This window comes from Salmo trutta, chromosome 26, assembly GCF_901001165.1.
Source record: "Salmo trutta chromosome 26, fSalTru1.1, whole genome shotgun sequence".
Taxonomy (NCBI): Eukaryota; Metazoa; Chordata; class Actinopteri; order Salmoniformes; family Salmonidae; genus Salmo; species Salmo trutta.
In genome coordinates, this window is record NC_042982.1 from 31,500,693 (window position 1) to 31,518,589 (window position 17,897).

Sequence of the window (17,897 nt, forward strand, 5' to 3'; positions counted from 1 at the left end):
ATAAAGGAGAGTCTTGTCTTTAAATAGCTGTAACATAGTCATATGTTTGAAAAGTGTAAGTTTTCGGATTTAGAGGAGTTTGAATTTCGCGCCCCGCCCATCATTGGATATTGGAGCAGACGTTCCGCTAGCGGAACGTGTAGATGTAAGAAGTTAAGGGGCCCCAAAGCTTTTTTACTGTCATTCTTTGTTACATAGTGTAGTTTATTTTTGGTTAGTCACATTAGTTCTTAATTTGCAGTGCGTTTGCCAATCAGTTGGGCTGCCAGACCTTTTTTCCATACCTTTTGCCTCATCCCTCTCAACCATACCATTTTTCAATTCCTCATCAATCCAAGGGGATTTAACAGTTTTTACAGTCATTTTCTTAATGGGTCCGTGCTTATTAGTAACTGGAATAAGTAGTTTCATAAATGCGTCAAGTGCAGTGTCTGGTTGCTCCTCATTGCACACCACAGACCAGCAAATATTCTTTACATCATCAACATATGAATCACTAGAAAACTTATTGTATGACCTCTTATACACTATATTAGGCCCAGCCTTTGGAACTTTGGTTTTCCTAGATATGGCTATTATATTGTGATCACTACATCCTATGGATTTGGATACTGCTTTAAAGCAAATATCTGCAGCGTTAGTAAAAATGTGATCAATACATGTTGATTTAATTCCTGTGCTGTTTGTAACTACGCTGGTAGGTTGACTGAGAACCTGATCCAGGTTGCAGGCACTGGTTACAGTTTGAAGTTTTTTCCTGAGTGGGCAGCTTGATGAAAGCCAGTCAATATTTAAATCACCCAGAAAATCTACTTCTCTGTTGATATCACACACATTATCAAGCATTTCACACACATTATCCAGATACTGACTGTTAGCACTTGGTGGTCTATCAGCTTCCCATAAGAATGGGCTTTAGTTGAGGCAGATGAACCTGTAGCCATATTACTTCAACAGTATTTAACATTACATCGTCTCTAAGCTTTACAGGAATGTAGTTCTGAATATAGACCGCAACACTGCCTCCGTTGGTATTTATGTCTTTTCGGGAGATGTTATAACCATTGCTACCACTCTATCATCAAAGGTATTATCTAAGTGAGTCTGAATATGAATGTCATCTGTTACAAGCAAGTTATTGACTTCATGGACCTTGTTTCTCAGGCTACATATGTTAATATGGGCTATTTGTAGCACTTTTCTGGGTTGCTTGATTGTTTGTAATGCTTTACTGGGAAGCTTATCAGAGGTAGACTTACTCATGTTATTTACATTGGAGCTGATAGTACAGGGTGGGCTGCATGAAGTGGTCTTCCTACTATTGCACACTGCCTCAGTGCTAACAGTGTAACTATGGTTCATAGGCTCATGATTACAGCTTACAATAGCTGTAGGATAAACAGGTGTATTTGGTGCAATTAGGGGTACGTAAATGACTTACTTTGTGTTTGCCCATGCACCTAAGATCATGTACATTTGATGCAGCATTATGACGACTCATTGTCACAATGGTAGGGATTAACTGAGCTGGTCTTGGATCATTTACCAGTCATTGTTTCAATGCGGCCTTGAGATGCATAGACTGAGTCCAGGAGCCAAGATGATTTGGATGTACTCCGTCGTTCCTGTAGAGTATCTTCTGTTTCCAGAAGGTGTCAAAGTTATCAATAAAAGTGACTCCAGCAGAGCTACAGCAGTCTTTTAGCCAGATGTGTAATGCCAGCAGTCTGCTGAATCTTTCACACCCGCGGCCCAACGATGGTACTGGACCTGAAATTATTGGCAGTTTTTTTGGAGTCTTTTAATGCTCAAATTAGTTATTTTAAAATACATTTTCAAATGTTCCGAGTTAGCCCTCCTGATGTCGTTTGAACCCACATGGACTACCACAGTGTCAGCTCCCGGCATCTGTGGTAGAACTGTCGGAAGCAGCCTCGTTATGTCCTGTACTTGTGCTCCTGAGTAGCACAGAGTTTTTGCCTTGGGGACCAAGATGTTTCTCACTGTAGAGCTGCCAATGATGACAGGTGGTGATGTTTTATGGGCAGGTCTCTCAGATCTGAACCCGAGGTAGAAGCCACTGGAGAGGGACACAGAACCGAGGATGAAGACGCAGGTACCTCCGGATCCGATCTTGATTGGGAAGCCACCAAGGACGAAGGGGCCGGGAACCTCTGGATCCAGGGCGGCAAAGCTATTTCTGGTCTGTGTCAGTTCCGGGCTCAACATCTCCATGGAGACCCCTGTTGCTAGAGGACGCCTTCTTCGACTTCCACGGCGAGTGACGTACCTCCATGGCTGGTTGGTTGGGTCGAGAACAGCTCCGTTCTCCAAAGAAGGGGGAGACCCCTTCGGGGATGGAACCCTGCCTAGCACTGGCCAGTCGGCTGTGGAGAGCCGTCACGGTGGCTAAGCTTCCACCAGACCAGAGCGGCGTCTGGCTACTTGGGTAAAAGAAAAAGTAGGTGGCCATGGGTTCCCCAGTTGCTTATTTAGGTTTACTACTTGCTTGCTAAGAGTATCTACTTTGCTCCTGTAGTCCTCCGCAAGAAAGCTGTTGCTACATTGAAAGTCAGTGCGGTCCACATTGTCCCGGAATAAAGCAAAGTAAGCACAGCTCCTGCAACACTGGAAACGTTCAATAGTGGCCTCCATTTGAGGCCGCCGAGCCAGCTAGGCTAGCTGGGCTTTCGCGTCTCTCCCCCTATATGGAATCTGTCAGGATCCCGGGACAGATGGCAGCGCTCACAGCAATTTAGCCCAACAGAGCCACAGGATTCTAAATAAAAGTATATAAAACCACTGTCAGCTTTTAAACCGAGGTCTTTAGTTCAGGTTTCGGCATTCGACAACAAACATACGTCGCGCTCTGATGACGTCGTGATTGACATGCGTGTGTGCGTCTATGGATCTGCTTGCCTAGTTAAAGGTTGCACACACCACACTGACCAACAAGTTATTTTGTTGGCATTTACATATACCCCCATTACCAGTAAAACATAATCAAAACCTATTTCACTTACTTGGTGTGCTTTTTCTTTGTTCATTTGTTCTGTCGTTTCATTCTCAACCAGGATTTATATGGAACACCATTTGGGTCTTTGCGTGTCCGAAAAGATACAGGTCAAATAACACTATTTGACGTGTCAAATAAGCTTGTTGCCCAATCAGGACCTGAATATGACTGCACTGTGTTAATACTTTTTTTACGTAGTGTAGTCAATGTGTAATAACTATCACTCGTATTTCATATGTCACAATGATTTCATCAATACGTATGCTATGATGCTGGTAAAGTTGTCTCGCGCACCTACTGTGCTGGTCATAAAAATAAAAAAAGCTAGCTAGCTCATGGATGCAAATAATGTAGTTCTTCCCCAAAAACATAGCAAAACGACATCTGTTTCAGTAGCTATAGTTAGCTAGCTGACTATATAGCTAGGTGTCATCTAAAATAACCCTAATTTATAAGACAGTTCTTATTGTGGTCGGACCCATCTATGTGAAGCTAGCCACAATAAGGATTAGCCACAGTGGGCTTTGCAGTTAGCCTTCAAAATAAATAAAAGTATGGCATAATTCTACGATTTGTATTGATTTGCATCACTGTCAATTACATACTTTCTATTTTGAAGGCAAACCGCAAATTCCACTATTGTGCCTAATCTTTATTGTAGCTAGTTGCACAACGCATAACCCGGTCCGGTCGGGCCTCACTAGCCAGCTAGCTGGCTGCTTATAATGTTAGCTGTGGGCAACAGGGTTAAGTAGCTGGCTAGTTCAATTTCAATAGGCGAACATCAAGTGGCAACCTAGCTAATACTTGCTCACAAGATTTCCTAAATCATTGCTAAGAATAATGAAAATTACTCTTGTTTCTACTGGTCATCGTTTTCAGGCTGGTTGTATTGGTGCTAAAGCTAGCTACCCCAGAAGTTGCAGTTGAACAAATGATGCTTTATTACCAACGCGGTATTGACACGCAAAGACCCAAATGGCGTTCCATAGTATGTATGTCGTGAAGCAAATAGCAGTGTGTAACTGTGTAACTCTGGGTGGGCAACATCGAAAAATAGCAGACTTGGTAGTGTCTACCGCTGCTTGACCAGTCGGCGAAAGCCAACATCACCCACAACAGAGAGTGGTTGATTGTCAAGGGCAATGAATTCCATTTATCTTGGCTTTAACCTCTCTGGGCTAGACCTACTCAACAGCCAGTGGAATCCCGTGGCGCGTTATTCAAATACCTTAGAAATGCTATTACTTCAATTTCTCAAACATATGACTATTTTACACCATTTTAAAGACAAGACTCTCATTAATCTAACCACACTGTCTGATTTCAAAAAGGCTTTACAACGAAAGCAAAACATTAGATTATGTCAGCAGAGTACCCAGCCAGAAATAATCAGACACCCATTTTTCAAGCTAGCATATAATGTCACATAAACACAAACCACAGCTAAATGCAGCACTAACCTTTGATGATCTTCATCAGATGACAATCTTAGGACATTATGTTATACAATACATGCATGTCTGTTCAATCAAGTTCATATTTATATCAAAAACCAGCTTTTTACATTAGCATGTGACTAGCATTCCCACCGAACACTTCCGGTGAATTTACTAAATTACTCACGATAAACGTTCACAAAAACATAATTATTTTAAGAATTATAGATACAGAACTCCTTTATGCACTCGCTATGTCCGATTTTAAAATAGCTTTTCGGTGAAAGCACATTTTGCAATATTCTGAGTAGATAGCCCGGCATCACAGGGCTAGCTATTTAGACACCCAGCAAGTTTAGCACTCACCAAAGTCAGATTTACTATAAGAAAAATGTTATTACCTTTGCTGTTCTTCATCAGAATGCACTCCCAGGACTTTACTTCAATAACAAATGTTGGTTTGGTCCCAAATAATCCATTGTTATATCCAAATAGCGGCGTTTTGTTCGTGCGTTCAAGACACTATCCGAAAGGGTAAATAAGGGTTACGCGCCCGACATGTTTCGTGACAAAAAAAATCTAAATATTCCATTACCGTACTTCGAAGCATGTCAACCGCTGTTTAAAATAAATTTTTATGCCATTTTTCTCGTAAAAAAGCGATAATATTCCGACCGGGAAAGCGTGTTTACGTTCAGAGAGAGAGAAAGTAAAAGCATGGGATCCCCTCGTGCACGAGCCTCAGTCTGATGGCCCTCTGATCGACCACCATCCAAACGCGCTAAAGTTTTTCAGCCAGCGGCTGGAATTACATCATTCAGGTTTTTCCCGGGTTCTGAGAGCCTATGGGAGCCGTAGGAAGTGTCACGTTACAGCAAAGATCCTAAATGTTCAATAAACAGAGCCGAGAAGCCCAAGGAATGGTCAGAGAGGGTACTTCCTGTTTGGAATCTTCTCAGGTTTTTGCCTGCCATATGAGTTCTGTTATACACAGACACCATTCAAACAGTTTTTTAGAAACTTTAGGGTGTTTTCTATCCAAAGCTAATAATTACATGCATATTCTAGTTTCTGGGCAGGAGTAGTAACCAGATTAAATCGGGTACGTTTTTTATCCAGCCGTGCAAATACTGCCCCCTATCCCCAACAGGTTAATGGATTTCAACTATGAGTTATCGCTGAACTTCTTACTCTTTCAAATGACTGCTAGACTTGTTGCTCGATCCACGCAGCACAGATATTGTGGGTTAGGTTAGGAATGATGTGTAGCGCAAAATGTTACGTGGCGTCATTATGTCTTGTACCTACGTTATATACAGTGGGGAGAACAAGTATTTGATACACTGCCGATTTTGCAGGTTTTCCTACTTACAAAGCATGTAGAGGTCTGTAATTTTTATCATAGGTACACTTCAACTGTGAGAGACGGAATCTAAAACAAAATCCAGAAAATCACATTGTATGATTCTTAAGTAATTAATATGCATTTTATTGCATGACATAAGTATTTTATCACCTACCAACCACTAAGAATTCCGTCTCTCACAGACCTGTTAGTTTTTCTTTAAGAAGCCCTCCTGTTCTCCACTTATTACCTGTATTAACTTCTCAGGGCTGCGTGGCATGCTACCGTCCCACCCACGGTTCACACTATTCAACAGCCAGTGAAAAATCAGAGCGCCAAATTCAAAACAACAAAATGTCATAATTCAAAGTTCTCAAACATACAACTATTTTACACCACTTTAAAGATAAACCTCTTCTTAATCCAACCACATTGTCCGATTTCAAAAAGGCTTTACGGCGAAAGCATAAAGTTAGATTATGTTAGGACAGTGCCAACACAAGAAAAACCACACAGCCATTTTTCAAGCAGGAGAGGGGTCACAAAACCATAAATAGAGCTAAAATCAAGCACTAACCTTTGACTATCTTCATCAGATGACACTCCTAGGACTCAATGTTACACAATACATGTATGTTTTGTTCGATAAAGTTCATATTTATATCCAAAACCCCCTTTTTTTTTTTTTTTTTTTACATTGGCGCGTGATGTTCAGAAAATATTTTTCCTCAAACTGCCGGTGAATCAGCACAACAATTTACAAAAATACTCATAAACGTTGATAAAATATTAAACTGTTATTCAAAGAATTATAGATAAACATCTCCTGAATGCAACCGCTGTGACAAATTTCGAAAAAGCTTCACGGGGAAAGCACACTGCAATAATCTGAGTATGGTGCTCAGAAAAATACAACAGGCAATACAGATACCCGCCATTTTGGAGTCATCTAAAATCATAAATAGCATTATAAATATTCACTTACCTTTGATCTTCATCAGAAGGCACTTCCAGGAATCCCAGGTCCACAATAAATGTTAAATGTTGTTTTGTTCGATAAAGTCCATAATTTATGTCCAAATACCTCCTTGTTGTTAGCGCATTCAGTAAGCTACTCCAAATGTAGGAAGTGCGCCCAAAATGTGACGACGAAAAGTCAAAAGTTCTAATTACGTTCATTGAAACATGTCAAACGTTGTATAGCATCAATCTTTAGTGCCTTTTTAACATAAAACTTCAATAATATTCCAACCGGACGATTCCAATGTCTTGAAAAACGTTATGGAACACAGCTACCTCATCACGTGAATGCGCACCACTGAACTCATGTCATTTTCTGAGTCACCAACTTCCCGGCATTCTTGTTTGCTCTGTGTTCACTGCAAAAGCCTGAAACTAGGTTCTAAAGACTGTTGACATCTAGTGGAAGCCTTAGGAAGTGCAAAATGAACCCTAAGTCACTGTATGTTAGATAGGCAATGACTTGAAAAGACTACAAGCATCAGATTTCCCACTTCCTGGTTGGATTTTTCTCAGGTTTTTGTCTGCCATATGAGTTCTGTTATACTCACAGACATCATTCAAACAGTTTTAGAAACTTCAGTGTTGTCTATCCAAATCTACTAATAATATGCTTATATTTGACTCTGGGCCCGAGTATTAGGCAGTTTACTCTGGGCACGTTTTTCATCCCAAATCGAAAATACTGCCCCCTATACCTTGACAGGTTAACTGCACCTGTTTGAACTCGTTACCTGTATAAGAGACACCTGTCCACACACTCAAACAGACTCCAACCTCTCCACGATGGCCAAGACCAGAGAGCTGTGTAAGGACATCAGGGATAAAATTGTAGACCTGCATAAGGCTGGGATGGGCTACAGGACAATAGGCAAGCAGCTTGGTGAGAAGGCAACAACTGTTGGTGCAATTATTAGAAAATGGAAGAATTTCAAGATGACGGTCAATCACCCTCGGTTTGGGGCTCCATGCAAGATCTCACCTCGTGGAGCATCAATGATCATGAGGAAGGTGAGGGATCAGCCCAGAACTACACGGCAGGACCTGGTCAATGACCTGAAGAGAGCTGGGACCTCAGTCTCAAAGAAAACCATTAGTAACACACTACGCTGTCATGGATTAAAATCCTGCAGTGCACGCAAGGTCCCCCTGCTCAAGCCAGCGCATGTCCAGGCCCGTCTGAAGTTTGCTAATGACCATCTGGATGATCCAGAGGAGGAATGGGAGAAGGTCATGTGGTCTGATGAGACAAAAATAGAGCTTTTTGGTCTAAACTCCACTCGCCGTGTTTGGAGGAAGAAGGATGAGTACAACCCCAAGAACACCATCCCAACCGTGAAGCATGGAGGGGGAAACATCATTCTTTGGGGATGTTTTCTGCAAAGGGGACAGGACGACTGCACCATATTGAGGGGAGGATGGATGGGGCCATGTATCGCGAGATCTTGGCCAACAACCTCCTTCCCTCAGTAAGAGCATTGAAAATGGGTCGTGGCTGGGTCTTCCAGCATGACAACGACCCAAAACACACAGCCAGGGCAACTAAGGAGTGGCTCCGTAAGAAGCATCTCAAGGTCCTGGAGTGGCCTAGCCAGTCTCCAGACCTGAACCCAATAGAAAATCTTTGGAGGGAGCTGAAAGTCCGTATTGCCCCTGAAGGATCTGGAGAAGGTCTGTATGGAGGAGTGGACCAAAATCCCTGCTGCAGTGTATGCAAACCTGGTCAAGAACTACAGGAAACGTATGATCTCTGTAATTGCAAACAAAGGTTTCTGTACCAAATATTAAGTTCTGCTTTTCTGATGTATCAAATACTTATGTCATGCAATAAAATGCAAATGAATTACTTAAAAATCATACAATGTGATTTTCTGGATTTTTGTTTTAGATTCCGTCTCTCACAGTTGAAGTGTACCTATGATAAAAATTACAGACCTCTACATTCTTTATAAGTAGGAAACACTGCCGATTTTGCAGGTTATCAAATACTTGTTCTCCCCACTGTATATACAATCAGGGACACAGTCAATTGATTACAATGGAATGTTTTCATGAAAACCACATGGATCTCAACGTTATATTAAGTAAGGTGAAGAAACCCCATGACCTTCTCTCCCCTGCCCTGCTGTGAGATAGTCAGTCAGACCCCCATTTACATAAGACGGACCCACCCAGCCTGGACACTTTTGGGTCAGTCTCGGCTGTTTGGGTTCTCTCTTGCTGCATTTCCTCTCCCTTTTCTGCCTGTTGTTTATCATCTGACCTCTGGCTGCTCTTAGCCAAATACTGTACATCACTCCTACAGGTTAGGGGGGTGTGTGTGTGTGACACCTACACAAAAATGTGCAGGTGTGGATTGTAATGTAGACATAAACATCCAGTATATTGTGGGAGTATTTGCGCCTGGTGAGCAGACATCATGGAAATGTTCTCTTACTATTTGTCTGCTACTCCTCCATCTCACCCTCGTGTGTGTGTGTGTGTGTGTGTGTGTGTGCGTGCGCACCATACCCTTGGCTGGGGCAGACCTTTGTTCAGGCAGGCAGAAGATAACTGATTTACAGCATCCAGGGGAGCTATGACAACTATATCAGACACACACACACAGCCCCCTCCCATCTGTGGTCAGTCAAACAATGGTCCCTAAAATTAGATGGAGAGAAGAACGGAGAAAGTTCACAAGCTGTCTCACACACTCCGGGACACACACACACACACACTGACACTCCTCTCACACAACATCATCGTCACAGTTCTCTTAGATAATTAAAATGTATGGACCTTAAGTGGGTGATTGTGTACTGTGTGTGTTATTCTGAGTACATCTGTAATACGTGAGTGGCAGGGTTCATAGGTGTCCTAGTGTGGCTGTGTTGTGATTGTGATGTTCGTAGGTGTCCTGGTGTGGCTGTGTTGTGATTGTGATGTTCATAAGTGTCCTAGTGTGGCTGTGTTGTGATGTTCATAGGTGTCCTAGTGTGGCTGTGATTGTGATGTTCATAGGTGTCCTTGTGTGGCTGTGTTGTGATGTTCATAGGTGTCCTAGTGTGGCTGTGATTGTGATGTTCATAGGTGTCCTAGTGTGGCTGTGTTGTGATGTTCATAGGTGTCCTAGTGTGGCTGTGATTGTGATGTTCATAGGTGTCCTAGTGTGGCTGTGTTGTGATGTTCATAGGTGTCCTAGTGTGGCTGTGATTGTGATGTTCATAGGTGTCCTAGTGTGGCGGTGATTGTGATGTTCATAGGTGTCCTAGTGTGGCTGTGTATTGTGTTTGTGATGGACAGACAGAGGTATTTTGTTTACTTCCAGGCAGTGATGTCACATGGTCTTCTGTAATGACCCCTTGAGGACCTGTGTGTGTTTAGTGAGAGCGTGTGTGTGTGAGCGCTCTTGATTAGTGTGACTGAAGGAGCCTTTGAGTCATTGCTGAGTGGATGTGAAGGGTACAACTACTGAGAGGATGTGAAGGGTACAACTACTGAGAGGATGTGAAGGGTACAACTACTGAGAGCATGTGAAGGGTACAACTACTGAGAGGATGTGAAGGGTACAACTACTGAGAGGATGTGAAGGGTACAACTACTGAGAGGATGTGAAGGGTACAACTACTGAGAGGATGTGAAGGGTACAACTACTGAGAGGATGTGAAGGGTACAACTACTGAGAGGATGTGAAGGGTACAACTACTGAGAGGATGTGAAGGGTACAACTACTGAGAGGATGTGAAGGGTACAACTACTGAGAGTGGTCCTTGGCTGGTGGGTCTTCAGATCTAGTTGAGAGAGATGGGTGTCTGTCTTCATGTCATGTAGTCAGGGTTCTTTAGTCTAGGTGAAGAGGGCTGTTACGTACAGGGCCTATAGAAAGTCTACACCCCTTGGAATTTTTATTTTGCAAAATGGGAATAAAAGTTAATCTAAATAGGTAATCAATTAGTTTTTTTCTTCCAGATCTACACAACCTACTCCACATTTTCAAATTGAAAAAGTTATACATTTCCTAATTAAGAAAAACTCAACTTGAATATCATAATTGGATAAAGGCATCCGCATGCCTCCCAGCCGACGCAATTCGTGCATATATTATGACGACATTTTGCAATGTTTTTGGACTTCGGCAAGAGTTTATATATATATATATATATATATATATATATATATATTATTATTATTTTTTTTCGGCACTTCGGGCGCACAAGATTTTTCTTGAGGCAAGCTGAAGTCGGTAACCCCCTCGTCAGCGATTGGTCAACAGTAGGGCTTCTTCAATGAAGTGCCGGTTGTCATTCAACGAGAGATGACTTGTCTTCATGCAACATTTTTCACTTGAGAAATACTGCACCAAACATCTGAGTCAGATGCAAAATTGAGCAACGAAGATCTCCTCTTTTATTCATTTTTTATGTTACCATTATTTAACTAGGCAAGTCAGTTAAGAACAAATTCTTATTTAAAATGATGGACTAGGAACAGTGGGTTAACTGCCTTATTCAGGGAAGAATGACAGATTTGTACCTTGTCAGCTCGGGGATTCGAACTTGCAACCTTTCGGTTACTAGCCCAACGCTCTAACCACTAGACTACCCTGCCGCCCCCTCTGCAAAAACATCAAAATGAATGACAGATTTCTTGAGTTATCTTAAATTAATTCAGATTTTTTTGAGGAAGTGTATGCATGCATGCGGGTGAAGGCTTTCTGTCTGCGTAAGCATCTACGCTCAGCACAGATGCAGCACCCAGACCTGCGTCATCCACCATTGCATTGTGCTACGTACCGTTAGCATTTTTCGGCTAGCGCCATGAGCCTGTCTGCTAGTTAACACTGGGCTCTTCACTGAACACTGGGCTCTTCACTGAACACTGGGCTCTTCACTGAACACTGGGCTCTTCACTGAACACTGGGCTCTTCACTGAACACTGGGCTCTTCACTGAACACTGGGCTCTTCACTGAACACTGGGCTTTTCACTGAACACTGGGCTCTTCACTGAACACTGGGCTCCACTGGGCTCTTCACTGAACACTGGACTCTTCACTGAATCAATGGCTATCTTAGACTGCAAAGCATGCTTGAACAAGGCCCGTTTTTACTGTGGTTCCAGGCAGCTTAGACAGACGCCAGTGATGTTCTGCTGAGATGGATCTCTCTCGTCTCATCGATAGCAGAGGGGTGTGCATCCAGACAGGGATGAATCAATAACTGTCCCTGTCATAAGACTGCTAAATACACTCAACCCAAATATATAAACGCAACATGCAACAATTTCAAAGATATTTGCTAAGTTACAGTTCATATAAAGAAATCAGTCACCTGAAATAAATTCTTTAGGCCCTAATCTATGGATTTCACATGACTGGAAATACAGATATGCATCTGTTGGTCACATATACCTTAAATAAGCATTTCACTGTTAGTCTACCCCTGTTGAAGCAAACAGAATGTGTTGCTAGGGGTTTGGTGTGTTGGTTAACATTTAGCATCAGAGTTTCCTGGAACAGCCAGCCAGGAATAAACCGCATACTTAGACATGCAAACTTAGACAGAGAAACACACAGCTGTTGGGATGTATTGGGTTGTGTGATAATGTGAGAGCTTTGATAAGCCCAGCTCCCTATGAATCCATCCAGTCAGTTAAACATTGACTCTCCAGACTACAACATCTTATCAGTACAGCTACAGCCACACAGTTCTTGGAATGAGCATGAGTCTGCCGCTCCTAGGGGTTTTTGCGGTGTGTGTGTGTCTGCTTGTTTTTGTGACCTATGTTTAGCTGTCCATTTCTATAGCCTATTCTGGAGAAACTCAGAATGTGTGCTTGACTGTCCGTAGTATATTAGATTAGACCCAGTTTATCGCTCTCTTTCTGAGTTGATCCAGTCCCTTACAGGTGGGTGATATGCTCCATTCTGAGTGACACTGTCATAGTGAACACAGACAGACACACACACTCTGGTGTTCTTTTCCTGGGCTGCATAGGGTCACACCCTCCTAAACAAGATGAGCCATCTTTGCCATTGGGAAAAAACAGGAAGTCAGCAGCCTTCTTCCTCGTGAGTGTATTACGTGTCTGTCTTGAGTATTTGTATATTTGAAGTCGGACTGTGTGTCTGCAGTATGTTTATCTACCATACCACAGAGTTTACGTTTCCTCTGCCGTCATTGAGTGGATATAGCCCTTTGAAGAGCGGGAGCTGGTGTGATACAGGGCCATATGTAAACAGCAGGATAATGTTGTGGTACATTATGTCAGTAGGCCTCTATCACTGTATTCTGTGTACCATAGCTCTAAGTACCCTCTTATGAGAAATCTGATGCCTTAGCTATGTTTGAAAAATATGATATTCACGTCGACCTTCCCTGGAGAGGGGCGAGAGCTAGGAGGGGAAGGGAGAGCCACAAACATCTGAGTTGTAGTGCTTGCAATATCCGTTGTCTTAAATGGAGAGAAAAGAGGAGCCCCTTTTGAGGGAGTGAAATGCCACTTTGGTTGAAGGGCTATATATATATATATGGTCTCACACTCTGAGAAGGACCCCATCATCTCTGTCTTCTCGCTCAAACACTCACTGACTGTGTAATCTCGTTCTCCGTAGCTGATGTGAGTAAGACCTTTAAACAGGTCAACATTTACAAGGCAGCGGGGCCAGACGGAATACCAGGATGCGTACTCGGAGCATGCGCTGACCAGCTGACAAGTGTCTTCACTGACATTTTCAACCTATTCCTAACCCAGTCTGTAATACCAACTTGTTTCAAGCAGACCACCACAGTCCCGTGGCCAAGAATGCCAAGGCAAACTGCCTAAATGGCTATCATCCCGTAGCACTCGCATCTATAGCCACGAAAGGCTTTTAAAGACTGGCTCACACCCACGCCATCATCCCAGACACCCTGGACCCACTCCAATTTGCTTACAGCCCCAACAGATTCACAGATGACACGATCTCTATTGTACCCCACACTGCCCTCACCCACCTGGACAAAAGGAATACCTATCTATGTAAGAATGCTGTTCATTGACAACAGCTCAGCATTCAACACCAGTCCCCTCCAAGCTCATCAAGTTCAGGACCCTTGGACTGAACTCCTTCCTCAGCAACTGGATCCTGGACTTGTAGATGGGCCGCCCCCAGGTGGTGAGTGTAGGCAACAACACATCCACCACGCTAACCCTCAACACGGGGGCCCCTCAGGGGTGTGTGTGCTTAGCCCACTCCTGTATTCCCTGGTCACCCATGACTGTATTGCCACGCACGACTCCAACACCATCATTAGGTTTGCCGACAATACGAAGGTGATGGGCCTGATCAACAACAATGAAGCAGCCTATAGGGAGGAGGTCAGAGACCTGGCAGGGTGGTGCCAGGACAACAACCTCTCCCTCAACATCAGGAAGACAAAGGAGCTGATGGTGGACTACAGGAAATGGATCGATAGGGCTGTAGTGCAGGGGGTCTATGTACACATCACTAAGGAATTAACATGGTCCACACCAGGGGTTGGAACCAAATTATTTCCCAATCGTTTCTTTTTTAACAGAACCATCATGACCAGTAAAATAAAGTTCTGAACTGGTTCTAATGAAGAACAAAAAAGTAACATTTTATTTCAGTAAAAAAAAATCTCTGAAATCGATGGGGTGGGTAAGATATTTTGTATAGGAAATTAGAATTTTGCCGTAACAGCATAGCATAGTTTAATCATAATGAAAGACAAACACACACACACTGTGCTGCCAATCGGTGTAGGGCGTGAGATGTAATAGACATTTTGCGGGTGAGGCGTGAGAGAGGATGGAGGAAGCTTGCCTTGAAGCACTGGGCGTCTTGTTATGACATGCATTATGTGAATTAGGTCCTGAATTATGGAGGAACTTTGAATGTGTTTGACCTTGAATGACTTTAACGTTGAACCAGAGCTAACGTTAGCTACCTAGCTAACAAGCTTGTGTGTGTGCAGAGCAGCACCAGAATTTAGAAAAGGTTTTACCTTTTTATTGTAGTTAATAAATCCACTGTAAAATATGATAACTATAGTATCCTTAACTTGCATTAAAAAGTGAACCCATTCTTCTCTGTATAACACCGCTCCCTAATTTCTGAACCACTCTTATGTCTTCAGTAGGCTATAGTAACCTATGCTTCAGAGACAAAGGGCAGGTAGCGTACACGCGCAGACACTGGCAAAGGTGGCAGGCAGGCAGGCAACTGCAAGGCACCAGACCGCAAGGCGCTTCAGAGGGTGGGGAGTACAGCCCAATACATCACTTGGGCCGAGCTCCCTGCCATCCAGGACCTTTATACCAGGCGGTGTCAGAAGAAGGCCCGCACGGCAAGCAGTACCTGTGCTTGAAGCCTAGAACCAACAGGACCCTGAACAGCTTCTACCCCAAGCCATAAGACTGCTAAACAAGACTGATGAATAGCTAATCAAATGGGTACCCGGACTACCTGAATTGACTCTTTTTGCACTGACTCTATGCTCACACATACTTGCACACACACACCCCACATACACTGCTGTTGTTGTCTATTATCTATTCTGTGTGCCTAGTCACTTTACCCATACAGTTGAAGTCGGACATTTATATACACCTTAGCCAAATACATTTAAACTCAGTTTTTCACAATTCCTGGCATTTAATCCTAGTAAAAATTCCCTGTCTTAGGTCAATTAGGATCACCACTTTATTTTAAGAATGGGAAATGTTCGAATAATAGTAACGAGAATGATTTATTTCAGCTTTTATTAATTTCATCACATTCCCAGTGGGTCAGAAGTCATTCTGACCCACATTCCCAGTGGGTCAGAAGTCAACGCTACCAAATACTCAATTAGTATTTGGTAGCGTTGCCTTTAAATTGTCGAACTTGGGTCAAATGTTTCGGGTAGCCTTCCACAAGCTTCCCACATTGTTGGGTGAATTTTGGCCCTTTCCTCCAGACAGAGCTGGTGTAACTGAGTCGGGTTTGTAGGCCTCCTTGCTTGTACACGATTTCTCAGTTCTGCCCACAAATGTTCAATAGGATTGTGGTCGGGGCTTTGTGATGCCAATCCAATACCTTGACTTTGTTATCCTTAAGCCATTTTGTCACAACTTTGGAAGTGTGCTTGGGGTCATTGTCCATTTGGAAGACCCATTTGCGACCAAGCTTTAACTTCCTGACTGATGTCTTGAGATGTTGCTTCAATATATCCAAATACTTTTCCTCCCTCATGATGCCATCTATTTTGAAGTGCATCAGTCCCTCCTGCAGCAAAGCACCCCCACAACATGATGCTGCCACCCCCGTGCTTCATGGTTGGGATGGTGTTCTTTGGCTTGCAAGCCTCCCCCTTTTTTCCTCCAAACATAACGATGGTCATTATGGCCAAACAGTTTCATCAGACCAGAGGACATTTCTCCAAAAAGTTTGATCTTTGTCCCCATGTCCAGTTGCAAACCGTAGTCTGGCTTTTTTATGGTGGTTTTGGAGCAGTGGCTTCTTCCTTACTGAGCGGCCTTTCAGGTTATGTCGATATAGGACTTGTTTTTCTGTGGATATAGATACTTTTGTACCTGTTTCCTCCAGTATCTTCACAGGGTAATTTGCTGTTGTACTGGGATGAACGTTCTTTGGTGCGAAAAGTGCAAATCATCTCCTTCCTGAGCGCTATGGCGGCTGCGTGGTCCCATGGTGTTTGTACTATGAAGCATGTGACAAAATGTTATTTGATACCTCCCGTTGATTCTCTAACTGATCTCCCACACACACACACACACACACACACACACACACACACACACACACACTGATGATGTTCTCTCTCCTCCCAGATGCAGTGTCCCTCCACCTCCCCAGACGCCACCAGCATGGAGGAGAGCCACAGGGAATAAGAGCCTCCAGGAGACCGCAGGTAAGACCTGCATGTATTTGTCTTTAGGAAAAGCACCAAGGCAAATACAGTGCCTTCAGAAAGTATTCATACCCTTTGACTTATTACATATTTTTTGGTGTTATAGCCTGAATTCAAAATGGATTAAATATATTTTCTCACCAATCTACACACAATTCCCCATAATGACAGTGAAAACATGTTTTTTGATATTTGAGCAAATGTATTGAAAATGAAATACAGATATCTCATTTACACAAGTATTCACTCTCTTGAGTCAATACTTTGTAGAAGCACTTTGACAGTGATTACAGCTCTGAATCTTTGGGGAAATCTCTAAGAGCTTTACACTGAATTGTGCAACATCTGCCCATTTTTATTATTTTCAAAATTCTTCAAGCTCTGTCAAATTTGGTTGTTGATCATTTCTAGACAACCATTGCCGTAGATTTAAGTCAAAACTGTAACTCGGCCGCTCAGGAACATTCAGTGTCTTCTTGGTAAACAACTCCAGTGTAGATTTGGCCTTGTGTTTTAGGTTATTGTCCTGCTGAAAGGTAAATTAATCTCCCAGTGTCTGTTGGCAAGCAGACTGAACCAGGTTTCCTCTAGAATTTTGGCCTGTGCTTAGCTCTATTCCATACATTCTTTTTATTCTGTACAACTCCCCAGTCCTTAACGATTACAAGAATAACCCTAACATGATGCAGCCACCACTATGCTTGAAAATATGGAGAGTGGTACTGGATTTGCCCAAAACGTACTCAATAATATAACACTTTGTATTCAGGACAAAAAGTTAATTACTTTGCCATATTTTTTTGCAGTATTACATTAGGGCTTTGTTGTAAACAGGATGCATGTTATATATACATTTTTTTTTAAATGTTTGTATTCTATACGGGCTTTTCACGTATTGTGGAGTAACAACAATGTAGTTGATCCATCCTCAGTTTTCTCCTATCACAGCCATTAAACTCTAACTGTTTTAAAGTCACCATTGGTATCATGGTGAAATCCCTGAGCGGTTTCTTCCTCTCCGGCAACTGAGATAGGAAGGAAGCCTGTATCTTTGTAGTGACTGGGTGCATTGATACATCATCCAACGTGTAATTAATAACTTCACCATGCTCAAAGGGACATTCAGCTTTGTTTTTAGCCATCTGCCAGTAGGTGCCCTTCTTTGTAGGCATTGGAAAAC

The 17,897-nt window shown here is 42.8% G+C and overlaps 1 protein-coding gene across 6 annotated transcripts in view; it reads left to right on the forward strand.

The window, feature by feature from the left end:
• LOC115163651 (phosphatidylinositol 4,5-bisphosphate 3-kinase catalytic subunit beta isoform) overlaps positions 1-17,897 on the forward strand; it is a 100,495-nt gene that overhangs the window by 14,785 nt on the left and 67,813 nt on the right. For all 6 annotated transcript variants that reach the window (XR_003869783.1, XM_029715696.1, XM_029715697.1 and 3 more), the window contains one exon: positions 16,638-16,717. The gene's annotated coding sequence lies outside the window, so the exon portion shown is untranslated. The remainder of the gene's footprint in view (positions 1-16,637; positions 16,718-17,897) is intronic.